This window comes from Struthio camelus, chromosome 5 (genome assembly GCF_040807025.1).
Source record: "Struthio camelus isolate bStrCam1 chromosome 5, bStrCam1.hap1, whole genome shotgun sequence".
In the NCBI taxonomy this organism is placed as follows: domain Eukaryota; kingdom Metazoa; phylum Chordata; class Aves; order Struthioniformes; family Struthionidae; genus Struthio; species Struthio camelus.
In genome coordinates, this window is record NC_090946.1 from 39,153,065 (window position 1) to 39,166,565 (window position 13,501).

The following is a 13,501-nucleotide window of genomic DNA, read 5'->3' on the forward strand; positions in this document are numbered from 1 at the left end:
TGAAGGACCAAGGTAAAAACCTACTGGAAGAAAAAACGTATTTTTTTTTTTAAATATGAGAGAGATTCCTGCAACGGCCTGCCTTCTCCCCTCCCAGACACTTTGCCTTTTCAGACCACACAGCTTCAGCTCTGTCTCAGCACAATCACTCGCTGCCATACAGATGTTCTCGGGGGGGGGGGGGGGGGGGGAAGCTTTTTGCAACTGTTTTTTCTGGAAGCTGGTTGCCTGGTCTTGCAGTTGCAAAAGAGCACTCCATGGAATGGAAAAAGTTATTTTCCAGAGAGGAAGCATAAATTTCAGCCAAAAAAATTTACTACAAGCCACCTCCCTTCATCAGCCCCGCGAAGAGCTCTGAATTCCTGCTGGAAGCCCTGTCCTCTGCGGAGGCACAGAAGGTTTCTGGTCCTCCAAAGCACACACTTCTCTCCCAGTCACAGGCCACCTTTAGGGAATCCATCACTCCAGTGGGACTCTCCCCCTCTCCCCCATACCTCTCATACAGAACTGTTCTGCACTGAGACTCCCACTTCCACAAATCATGCACACCACAGCATGCATGCATAGCTAAAAATTGGGGATGCACAGGTTTAAAGAACAACAGAGTATTCCAGAACGGAACAGATTAGACACCCTGCAACCCCATACGGCCTTTTCCTACAGGGGGCGAAGGGCGTTAAAACACTGATCAAACACTACAGTAGTTCGGGATACAGTGATATCTTCCCATCCTATGCAGCGCAGCAAGCAGCCTGCAAGGAAAGTTTATAGAGGTGGCAGTCATCTTCACCCCCTCAGGGTAGGTGAGGTTTCCCTCCTCCCAGCGCACTCTCCCTCGGAGCCACAGCAGAGGCCGCCGGGCAGATCTCCAGACCCCACCTAGCAGCCGGCCGCGGGGGCCGGGGTCCTGCGGCCCGAGCCCACCTGGTGCTGGGCCGAGCCTCCGCCACAGCCACAGCCCGACCTGGTTCAGGCTACCGCTCTCTTATCCACAGGCGATTAACACGGCGGCCCCGCTCCTAGCATCGTCTCGGATAACGTTGCGGAGGCTTCTGAGAGGACAGACAGCTCTGTTTTTCCATGAGAGGAATGCTGACAAACGCAAAGTGAGACATATTTGCTGGGGGCAGTAGTTAACCCTGTGCGGGCACCCTCCTGGACGAGCACGCTAGCTGGGCTCCCCAGAGAGCAGAGCCTGTGCCCTTTTGCTGAGCGCGGCGCAGACCCCCGACCAACCGAGCGGCAGCAGGACGACAGCGAGCCGGCTCCCCGGAGGGAGAGCGGTGACACCTCCTCTCGTTACAGCTCCCTAGGCGGAGGCGCGGAGCAGGGCACCCCCGGAGCGAGGCTTCCCCTTAGGATCGCCTGCGCCAAGTTGCTTCCAAAACTTTCTCGGCCGTGCCCCGCCGGGGCTGAGCTCCCAGCCTGCGGCGCTGGCAGGCGCCGGCGGCCCCCCGCCGCTTTCCCAAACTTGCCCCGCGCTTGGCCGGGCCCCGCCGGCGTCGGACCCCGCCCGCTGCCTCCCCCGTCCCGCCGCCGCCGCCGCCGCCTGGAGCTGCGCGGCCCGTCGCCAGCCGCCGCCGCCGCCCGGAACAGCGGGGCGGAGCGGGCCGGCGACCCCCGACCGCGAGCCGCCGTTACCGTGCGCCGCCGCCGCCGTGTCCCGGGCCGCCGCTGCCATCCAGCCGCGGCTCGGCTCGGCTCGGCTCGGCTCGGCTCGGTGCGGGCCTGCCCCGCCCCGCCCGGCCCGGCGGCCCCTCGGCCCCGCCTCCCCCGGCCGGCCACGTCGGTCCCGGCCTCCCCGGCACCAGCGCCGCCGCCCCGGCGGGCCCCCGCCGCCGCGCACGCTTCCGGCCGCCGCGGCGCGGGGCCGGCGCTGGGGCGCGCTTCCTGCCGCCTCCCGGGCGGCGGCGGCGGCGGAAGCCGGGGCGCGCGAGCGGCCTGAGCTGCGGCGCCCGAGCGCTCCTTCCCTCGCCGAGCCCGCGGGCGCGCTGCGGGCCGCGGCGGGAGGCAGAGCCCGCGCAAGCAGTCCTCTGCGCTTGTTACCTTGTATCCGTACTGGGGCGGCGGGTTCTTCGGGGCCCGCTGTACCTGTCTGAGGGAAAACGCGCGAGAAGAAATGGTACAGGCGTCTGCCCGGTGGGACGCAGACAAACGCAAGCTGTGGAAGGGCTGCCCTTTGAAAATGTGGTCACTGGGAATTTGGTTTGGAAAAAAAATGTTATACTTAACTGGATTATAAATTCTTTCGGCTGCAGATGTGCAAAGATGAGCAGGATGGGAAACCTATTTTCGAGAGGAATTTCTGGATGCTAGGGTAGAGGAAAGTATGGCAGCCTCCTCCTAGGACGTATCCTCCACAAGTTTTTAAAAGTTACAACATTTAAACTATCTGCCTCCTCCTTATACATTTTGTAAATAGGTGAGTGCATTCCAACCTCCAAGGTGACTTATTTAATACCAGAACTTCACAAGCACTAGCCCCCTGACTGTTACAGGTGAAGAATATCCAGAGATATTACAGATGTTTCCAGAAACTGCATGTGCTCAAGAAATTAGGTCAGAGGAGAACAAAGATTGACTTTCATGCAAGCTGAGCTAGGAGCTAGTTTGAAGCAATACAGGCAGTTTCCAAAATGTTAATCTGTTATCATTTTCTCTGAGAGACAGAATTTGCTTCTCACTCCAATTGCCAGAAAATCCCACGTCACAGCTAATGCTGACGCTCCTTTCTACAGTCCCACCCTAATCTCGTTACATCATACCAATGTCATGCCTGGGAGCGAGAGTAGGAACGACGTCAGCCATCAGTGCCCTGCGCAGTTTAGCTGCTCTCTGTGCATCCATCTCACAGGAGCACAGTCCTACATGAATGCATTGCAAATGCAGTTTAAGAAAAGTTACATCTTTCTCACTGGGAAGCAGAATGGTTATAGGAAATTGAATTCTCTGAAGATGAATTTTCAAAGGAAGTGAATTTTGCATTTTGTTCTGAAGTTGGAAGATTTATGGTTCCTGTGCTCCACAGCTGTTTTCCTATTGCCTGAATAGCCATCATCTGTCTTCCTGAATCTTACCCCGGTGGCTGACAGTCCCCTGTGCTGATGGATCATATCTGTAATTATCACAGTCACAGACAAGCACTTCCTCAGGTAACCTAAGCCACATGTTGAGGATTTTGGACTATTAGGATCAATAGTGATCTCATGGTCTCAGTGAAGTAAATGGGAGTTTGCTTTTGACTTGAGTGGATAAGGATTTCACTCCAAGACAGTTTTAGTTTGTGTTTCACTGCAAGCCAGGGAAGCAGAGCAGAACTCTGGATGAAGCGTGTACTCCTTCACTCATGTCTTCAAGTGGCAGCTGCCGCTACAGCGTGCATCAAAGGGAGCTTTTTCACAGTCGTTAGCTGCATTCTTAACTACAGTGAATTTTCAGTGATAGTCTAGAGATCAGTACAGCTAAATCAAGAGTCCAGCAGGCTGGGTCCAAAAGCTGTTATTCTGTCACCATAGCTCTTGGATGACTGGACCAGGGAGCAGAACTACTTTGTTCTCCTACCTTCCCCAAGCCACTGAGACTCTTGAGCCTGATGTCTCTGAAAGCAACTTTTAGATTTCTGTATTCTTTACTGAACAATTTTCTCAGCTGAGGAGAAAAAAATTAGATCACTTTTAATGGTAAATTAACAAATGCAGTCACCACATACTCAATCCTCCTCCTCTTTGACTTGAAACTAATGTTCTTGCTTCTCTTTTTCTAGCATCTTTACTGGGCTTCCTCTAGCACTTTCTCATATTTATGAGGTTTGTGCTCTACTGTGACTTTTCTGCCTGAATGTCGCAATGCATTGGTAGAACTGAAGCAGCTTTCCAAACAAAGACGTAAAGCCTGCACAGCTCACTGGCACCCAGGAAGACAAAGACATGGGGTACACCTCATGCCGGGCCCCCCTGAAGGCTGGCATGTTGTGTGTCCACAAAAGCTCAGAGGTATCAGTGGAGCTTAGCATATTTTTTGGACAAATAATTTGTTTACTGACAAATTAAGTTACTCAAGAGTATTAGTGAATTAATGATCAATGCTGCAAACAATTTGATTCACAAAGTCTAAACAAAAATGCATTTTGACATTTTGACATTTTTTATACAGGCCAAAAAGAAATACCAGAATTTGTAGTATATGTCGAATCAATTAAAATTTTTCTTCAATCGAAAGGCACATTTATTGCCCAGTCACCCATCTGAAAAATCAGGTTAGAGCATTTAGGCTGAAGAGTTGACAAAATAAATATAAAAGGAAAAAAATGGAAAATCAGTTATTCTCACACGTCTAGCTGGTTCCTGAGATTATTGGATAGCAAAGTTTGGTAGCTCACAGTTGCTCGGGAGCAACTTGATAAAATGTTGGCCAAAGTGGAAATATTGTTAAAGCTGTAATTCTTAAGAAACACCGCATGGAGGTGCTGCCTGCCTTCAAAATGAGCAACTGAACAACTTCCCGTTTCCCTTTCAGGGTTTGAATGAAAACGGCTTTCAGTGGGGAAATTTCACCAGCAATAGGGCAGGGAAGAAGATACAAGCATATATTAGATATGATCTTTCACAGTGCTACCGGACATAAGCAATTAAACCCAAGGGTAATACATGAGTGGCCTTCACACGATCTCCAAATACAGCAGGAACTTACATGGCATTTTACAGTGACTGCTTGATGATAATTTGTTCCTGCCATTCCAGTTTACAAGCCAGAGCATGCAACTCGGGCTTTGTGTGCAATCAGGCTTTGGGAACGAGGCCTGCAAGCTGTACAGCTAGCTGCCTCTCACTCCAGAGATGAGGTGTTATTCCGGCTCTAAGGGAACAACTCGAGCCCTATGTGTTATACCGTCCCTGCTGCCACTCTGAAGCGGTAGCAGAATTTCTTCTAGCTAAGCACAACCTCAGTGGAAGTTACGCTCTGAGTGTCTAATGAAAAACATACAGAGTATCTACTTTTGATTAAGGAGGCAGCCCTCACTCAGGTGGACTCCCGGCTTTCTAATCACCGCTGGGGGGTGTTTTTCTTTTCTTGGAGAACATTTTGGTAGCTGAATTTCCACCATAAAACTTGCTAATCAAGGGAGGGGAGTGGCTTAGTAAATTCATGCTTCCTCACACCTAACAGTACTCTCTCTGCACTCTGTCCCCACAACATTTTTAAATGCATTTTTTTCTTATTCTACAGTCAGAAACTGCCTTTTGAAAGATAAATAGTGCCAAGGATGAAGTAGTGCTAGGCCCTGAGAGTGCACTTACTGCAAAGAGAAGGTACTAAAGCCTCAATGAAATTTCTGGAGAGAGCAAACAAAAAAAAGTGATGGTGGTACATCTGTGAGACTAGCTATTAAGCCTTGAGGGATGGGGCACGGGCAAGCAGAGAAACAGGATCGACCATGAATGGGGTCGGGCAGGAGGACTGTAACAAGTTCTTCCCAGTGAGAGTGGTCAGGCAGTGGAAGAGGTGCCCAGCTGTCCATCTCCACAGAGGCTGTGGAAGGCTGTGAGGTATCTCCATTCTTGCAGACTTTCAAAGTTCAGCTGGACACCACCCTGAGCAATCTGATCTAACTGTGAAGTTAGCCTTGCTTTGAGCAGGAAGCTGGACTAAACACCCTCCAGAGGTCCTTTCCCACTTAAATTTTTGTGATTCTATGATTTGGAAAAACAATATCTAGAGATAACAAGTGAATCAGAGGAGGAGCCCTCCGAGTGTGTGAAAGGAGCTGTGAGGCCCCAGCAGCAGGCATTTTTGCCTGCTCTTTGGTGGGAGCCAAATGCAGTAATGCTACTGCCTGGAAGTCCTGCTCTGACTCATCCCAGGACACATTTCTGCAAGGCACAGCAGAAAAGGAGAAGTGACTGCTGAGCCCTGAATGGGGGGGAGGGGAGCTGGCCCCATGGAAGCTCAGAACAGGGAATTTTAGTCTTACTCATCATATTATTTTTATATTTGGTTTTTCAGATGTAAACCTCAGTGTTTCTGTCAGCATGTTAACTCTGTGTGCACCACAAGTTTGGCCACTAGCCCCAGTGACTCCTTTACATCTGCTTCCACGCACAGATGAACAGCTTCCAGCTGGGAGCTCGGTCTGACCCACTGCAGTTTGCTACTATTTGTAAGGAATAAATGGACTGCCTGATGACTGCTATTTAGGCTGGGCAGACTCCAGTATCTTGCTGGAGAAAGGAGAAAGATGGGCCTGGTCGGGGAAAGATATAACCAGGGAGCAGGTTAGGGCAGATGTGTGAAATGTGGCAGATGAGCCAAAGACGATTCATGGGAAATTCAGTGAGCTTCATCCTGAAAAAGTGCTCTACCTAGTCCTTCTAAGGGAGGAAAGGAGGGGAAGTCACGTATATGGCCATGAACAATGTGTAGCGCTGGAAGGTTGTAAAGCAGAAGACCTGCATGGGTTCTTTCTTTGTTAAGGTTTCAGAGTTGAATAATACAGAGGCCACAATGACCCTGCTGAGCTGGACCTAAGTATGTGTTTGATACACAGCCTTTTTCTTATATATAAAAGTAATTAATGCTGAGTTCTGACCATTAAGGAAGGTTTTCTTATGTGCTTGATGCTCAACAGTTAAAATCACTGTACCCTGTTTTCTGCAGCCTAACAATCTTCTTCGTGTCTACAGGGTACAGCATGATACCTGCCTTTCAGTTCACAGAGAACAGGCTGCAGTTCTGTATGCGTGTTTCAATATCAGTGTTGCAGACATACAAATATTTTATAACCAAGATTCACACTTTCATTCCTGCATAGAAGGAGATCTGTACTCTCCCCAGTGTGTGCATGGTGAGGTCCATATTCTGAACACTAGTGCCAAGATTCACACTCCCAGCTACAGTGAGAACAGTGAGACCTATGCTGTCACTCATCCTGAACGCTGTAGGCTCCACACTGTACAATGCTACATTCCCTTTAAGTGGAGCAGCAATCACACGGCAGGATTATGAGATTGGTGATTACACTCTAAGGCATGATGTGTAAGCAAGGATTAAATACCAGGGCACTACAATGAAATGAGTGACTGAAGCTCATTGAGGGCAAGGATCTCCAAAGCAGTAATGCTGTGATTCAGAATGATCCCCACCTCAAGTCAGCAGAGCCAGAAACTAAACTTTTCAGCTCCTTGAATACTGGAGGATTCATCACTAAGTGTTCACCACCCAAATTCTAAATCCAGGTATTAGAGTCCAGCCTGGTTTTCTATGCATGAAGAGGCCAAATCAGTGGTTTACAGTCTCCTACCAGACTCTTGTGTCTCATTATTCCATGGGTTCATGCTGATTATGAATCAGTGCAGTCTCCATGTGGGTAGATTACAAAACTCCCCAGTAACTTGGTACAAATAGTTCTGTAAGAACACCAAAGGGAACATCCCCTACTATGTTTGAATCTGGCATGCTGTATAATGGAATAAATCCTCAAAGACTGAAGAAGACTCTGAGATTTCAATTTTTCCATTTCTATTTGTTGTTTAAGGTGACAGAAGCTGTGTAAAACTGGAACTAAACGGAGCGCAATTGGAAGAAAAGTTCATCTGAGGTATTTCAAAGTAGATAGTGGAAGTTTTTTGTTTTTTTTTTTTTACTTTCTTTTCTTTTCTAATTGGCAAAAAAGCCCAGGACTGGAGCAACAGTGGAAGTGCCACAGGCAAGACTGAAAGTCAGTGGCAGACATAATCACAGAGCTGGATTCAGAAAAAGAATAGTAAGAGAATTGCCGCTGCAGTTCAAGCAGCATTCATTGTTACACAGTCATCTGAGAAACCTGAAGTTTTGGCTAACTAAACAGAACAATTCACACGCAACAACCAAGATGAGCAATCCAGTACAGACCAGTGTTTTCCTGGTGCTATAATCAGTGATGAAAAGTTGCAGGCAGAAGTAAATTTAGCAGAGACATCAAGAGGAGGGATTGGAAGAAGGAACTAAGCAGCTGGAGGGAAAAAGTCTATGTAGGGACCAACTCAAAGAAAGGCTTAGGAGGAGAAAATGGGGAGTCAGGCATAGGATCTCAAAGACCAGATCCAGAAAACTGATCTTAATGTAGTTTGATATGGAAAGTATCAGATATAATTGTGATAGAGAACAGATAGCTGAAAAAAGTCAAGAGAAATACAGTGCTGCCAAATCTTTTTTCCCCACAACTTCACACTAAGTGTTTTGTATTTTATCTTTGCTTTGTGTTCCCGGAAGCCCTACCTCTTGGCATAATGAGAGTCCCTGTGGAATCTCAGTTTCTCTTTCTTTCAAAAGTTCTTTTATCATCAGTGCTGGGCAGCTTGAAAAGTTTGAAAACCTGAAACCTCCAGAACTGAAAAATCAGAATACAAAAAAGAGAATCCCAAATTAATACTGCAAAGTTCTACAGATGTTTTAACCAACCATGACATTTTTAGGTTCATCCTTTATCTTAGAGCGTCACAAAGGCACTATAGGAAATGGGCTCTGCCCTGAACAGTGCACAGTGCAGCTTTTTTCCGGCACAGGCATTTACTTACACTGAGCAAATGATCCACATATTAATGGCTGGTTGGCAGAGCCAGTGGCCCCACAAGGATCACAGATCCTGAGGTTGAAAGCTTATCTACCACTCCCATTTCTTGCTATTGCCACAGACCTCTTCTCAGCAGTCTCGGGCCTGGCTCCCCTAATGCTGGGCTTGTCCTACACAGCTGCCCACCCCTGATAACACAGCTGAGGAGCCCAGAGGAAGTTGTACAAGATGCTTTTGTCAACACTCCTTCCCACACAGACCTTCTCCCGTCTCCTTTGTTACTGTAAATTGACATCAGAGCTGCTGAATCATGTTACGAGAGTCACAAAAATGTTATTTATGCTGAAGAAATAGGCCCCCTCCCTCCCATTGCTTCCTGCCTATGTCAAAATGGAGCCACTGATTTTTGTCCTAGCTCCTCCTGCTCTGGCACTGTGGGTGAAGCAGGCTGAGTTCTCCTCATTCAGGCATGGATGACATACACATTCAGACACAACCAAGATTTGATGCCATCCTTCACTGGTCTTCTAAAAGGTAACCTTGATAACCAGACAGTGACTGGACAGTTTACCATGAAAAGCCATTTGGTACCAGTTTCTGAGACACTTGTCTGACAAGGTCAGAGCCCCAAGGGAATTCTTCAAATGATACACTGCACATTTGAAAGTTGGCCTCCCACACAGAAGACCTATTTGCACTGCAAAAATTTCTTGTTAGGGTGCTTAGTTACAACATGCTTTATTCCTAAGCTTGTAGATGGAACTGAACTGCAGTTTGGCTTTACAGCATTGTAACTGGATTCCTAACAAACCAGTTTGAGTGTTGAGGAGAGAAAACAGAGTGGAAAGGGATGCATGGCATAGGACTTGGAAAGCATTAGACAACTTAGAAAGATACAAGAAGGGCACAGAAAAGAAGAGAAAAAGGCAGGGGGAGTCATGGATATAGTCAGTGAGACACAGGTGCCCAGAGACAAGAAGTTATGGAGAAATGAAACATATTGAGAATATGCAGGGAAAGAGGGTAAGTTATGTCAAAGAATGGAAGAAGCCTAGGAGGCCTGGCAAAAAAAACAGGGAAAGGCAGAGATTAAACCAAGCCATCCAAAAAATTTCTAATGATAAACCTTTTCTGCATGTAAAGTCATAAGCATTTAACATTTTTATGTGCAGATAAATACTTTTCTGAATCATGTTTTCATAGCCCAATGAGGTATAACTTCCCTACCTTAAACTAACACATAAACCTGCTATAGATTTGCTAAATTATGCAGAGGAAAATCCAGACTTTGACTGTCTAAATGAATTTATCAAGAAAGGGTGCCTATAGATCTTGCGCACAAATTCAATTAAAACCTGATATCAATTAGAAAAATCTAGGAAAATTCACAGATGAAAAGAGCTAAAGTATAATTTCTTTCAGTGGAATTGGGCTCCTCTGCTGTCCTCTTGTAAATTCTTATTTTGCAACCAGCTAACAAACAGACAAAGCCTTAGCCAAAAGGAAAATACGCAATAAAAATCTCATAGTTTCAAACATTCCAAGTCTATTCAGAAAAAATCCTGTTGTACCATCATTATATGAAGATACACAGAACCATGTTATAACTCCATAGGCTGTTGAACTATTCCCCCTTCGAAATCTTTAGCCTATACGTAGCAAAGACAACACTACTTTTATCACCTATTCCCATTAAATGTAAGAAAAGGGCAGATTCATGAATGAGTGGATGATTTATGCCATGGCAACTGATAACGGGTGAGTGACAAGCAGTAAAAGCTGGAGGAATTCTTTCACTGTCTTTTTCCAGACCTGTACGGATTTTAAACTCTTTTGCGCTCTTTCAACTAACTCTTTTCCTTGTGATAGTAGCATTTAGTGCTTTTTTTCATCAACAGATCTCAAAACATTTTACGATTCTTTAGACACAGTCTTTTACTTCAAACAAAGTACGAACACGTCTCCCCCTGTGACTGACAGGGAAAACGAAAGCATGGAGGGGGGCAAGTGACTGGCTAATGAGTCTAGGAGCCAGGACATTAACCCAATATCCTAGATTACAAACCAGACCCTAAACAGAGGATCATACTCTCCTACGTTAGCATTTTCAATTTCTTTTTTTTGTTTTTTAATGAAATCTACCTTTCCGCAAAAGCAACTGGGAGATCAGAGGTAATTAAGATGACACTTTTGCAATTATTTGACGATTGAAAGAGAACAACAAATGTAGTAGGAGGAGACATCAAGAGAGAGGTAGTTGGGAAAAAGAGCGCTACAATGTGGCTTTTGTACAAAGATAGGTGAGGGCAAAGCAAAATGTCCGGGGTTTAGAGGGTGATATTATTGGACGCAGCAGATTAGTCACCTTTCATGTTGGGGAGGACGTATTTATAGCTTTTTGTTTTCCACATAGTTTGCTGTGGGATTTTGACAGAAGACACACGGTTTTCTATCTTTGGCAAGATGGGGAAGAGGATAGACTCAGCTTAAGAGCCAGACAGGACTTCAAATCTCTTATTTTGCCAACAGAATTAGTAATTTTCCAGTTATGGCTCTTCAAAAAAATTTCCATCAAGTATCTTTAATAACTTGTAATAAGATAAAATAACAGTTTTAATTTTTGGATAGAATATTTTTGGACATTGAATGGCCATGAGATTTATCCAGTTCCATGTGGAATATTTATTTTGTATTTTCTCCTTGGAATTAATTTGAAATAGGTTAGCTTACCAGTGGAAACTTGCAATCAAGATGACTCGAGTGCAGACTTGTCACATAGGCTCTAAAATTTGAACCTGTGTTCATCAACCTTGTAATCCACTCCACTCTGAAGGGATTGAGAGGATAAGTATACGGTCTGCAAAGCAAAACTAGAATATTTGAGGCTTGGTAACAGATGTGCCAAGAGACATGTACCGTCTTGCCTGCTATTTATTTCCTGTAAGATCTAAGATACACATATCCATCACTCAGCACATTGGCTGCAAAATGGCTGTTCCTAGTTGTCATATGTCTGTCCTAGGATGGTCTTTGTCATTTAATGGAACACGCTGTAGAACAACAAAGGAAAAATAATTTTTTGGATAATGCAGATCCAAAAAGAAGACAAAGTTCAGATCCTTTTTAGGAACAAAATGGTAGTTTGACAGGTCCTACAAATACAGAGTATAGGCCTACTTCTGTTGCACAACGGACAAAGTTTAAATTAGAAAACGTGGGGAAGAAACTAATCTCTGAAAAGGCTTTTTCCCTGAGATGGTATTTAAAAAGCACAAAATCTTAAAAGCACTCAGATCTGTCATGAAGGAGCTGCTTTTGCAAAGTCTGCTAAAAGGGGGCTGGCCCTGCTAACAGGCGAGGAGATGGTCTCAATGCACTAATGGTTCTTTCCATCCAAATTTCCTGTGTGTGTCACAGCTGTTGGTCTGTGCAGCTGTCTCAGTGTGTTTTTTTTGCCTACCCCATCTCATGTTTATAAATGGCTTATCATTTTGTGTTGCAGATCAACGAGAAGAAGAATAAGAAATACTACTATGATTTCTTTAACATTTTCCCCCTTTTATGAGCACAAAACTCTCAGCAACTGAATATCTCCCTGTCATATTTGATGGTAATTCTGTAAGAAACACCAGCACATTCTTACTCAGACAAACTTTTCCTCTTGGGCTTTAGATTTTCCTTTGTTTTCTGTTTGTTTTCCAGGCACACATGTTCCAGAATTTATCCCCCTGCCAAGGGCTTTAGAAAGCCTTGAACTCCAGTAAGCACTACCCTTCCCCTGCAGGGATGATTTATAGGAAATGCATAAGAGGAAATAATCACAGTTTTCCTACTTTATTCACTCCGTTCAACAACTTTCTAATCAGGAGGGAGTGAGGCGATGTGACCTTTTAGTGATGGAACCTTATGGGAGCTACCACCAACCAAGTACCATGAATATATCCCCCTGGGGCACATGGGGGCATTGGTTTTAGTCATGGGTGCCTTCAGACAGACTAAAGCAGGTGCTATCATCCCCAATTCCTTCAGCTTTCTCTCATTTCGTTCAGCAGGTGTTAGTCAAATTCATTTCTCATCATCTAGAGGTGAAGGTAACAGCCTGACAAAAAAGAAATGACTGATGAAAAGCCTACCTCCACCACTCCAAAGCCCACAAACCCTAGCATGTAGTAGTTTGGCACTGGTTTACAAGAGCATTGCTCCATAATTTTCAGTCCTCACACGGCACACTGATCTTGTGTTCATGTCATCCTCCTTTTCCGTCTTCTTTCTTTGGGCACATAGACCTCAGTTGCTTAGTGTTGCTTCAGTGTAAAATAACACGTGGTGCTTGTGGTGTGGGAAGGAAGCTGGCTGTGAGAGATAAAGGTTGAGGTTAAGAGCAGACCGACTGTTATGCTCCTGGGGCTTTGCTGCTCTTTGTATAACCTTGGTGTGGCTGAGTGATACAAATCAGCACCAACTCTTCTGATAAAATCCATCCACCAGAGGCAACAAGCAGCCACATCTTTTTGGAGTTATTACTGCCCTGACATTCCAAAATGTCCAGACGATCAAAGGTTATTTTTCCATTATAGCAGTAAAAGAGAGCAACAAAGTCTTTGGCTGTGGCTCAGGAAAAGAAAATGGTCCAGTAATTGAATAAAAAAATTTATCAGAGGAGCTGAAGGAAACAAAAGACTTCTGGGAAATTCCAAGATTGCCTCAGAAAAGAAAAGTCACTGAGAATGTTTGTGCAAAACCACCATCTTCTCCTTCCTTCCCACAAGGACTAGTGCAACTCACTTTGAAAGAGAAAGAAAGAATCAGAGAGCAAGAAGCAGTTCACCCAGCTGTCCCACTCTGCAAAGCCCCACTGCCTTACTTCACCCAAACCAGACGGGCAGGCAGAAATGCAAAATCATGCCATTTATGACCTAAAGAAACAAAGCTCAATCTTTGCATGGGTGGGGG

General features: G+C 45.6%; 1 protein-coding gene across 35 annotated transcripts in view; it reads right to left on the reverse strand.

Moving 5' to 3' along the window:
* SLC39A13 (solute carrier family 39 member 13) overlaps positions 1 to 13,501 on the reverse strand; it is a 55,328-nt gene that overhangs the window by 18,937 nt on the left and 22,890 nt on the right. For 9 of the 35 annotated variants that reach the window (XM_068945704.1, XM_068945691.1, XM_068945684.1 and 6 more), the window contains exons 1-2: positions 1,642 to 1,743; positions 925 to 1,092 (exon numbers count right to left, since the gene is read on the reverse strand). The exons of 6 other annotated variants lie outside the window; for them this stretch is intronic. The gene's annotated coding sequence lies outside the window, so the exon portion shown is untranslated. Of the gene's footprint in view, positions 1 to 924; positions 1,093 to 1,641; positions 1,767 to 2,046; positions 2,093 to 13,501 lie in introns of those variants that run through there. 20 more of the 35 variants (XM_068945697.1, XM_068945705.1, XM_068945671.1 and 17 more) reach the window with 8 other exon arrangements.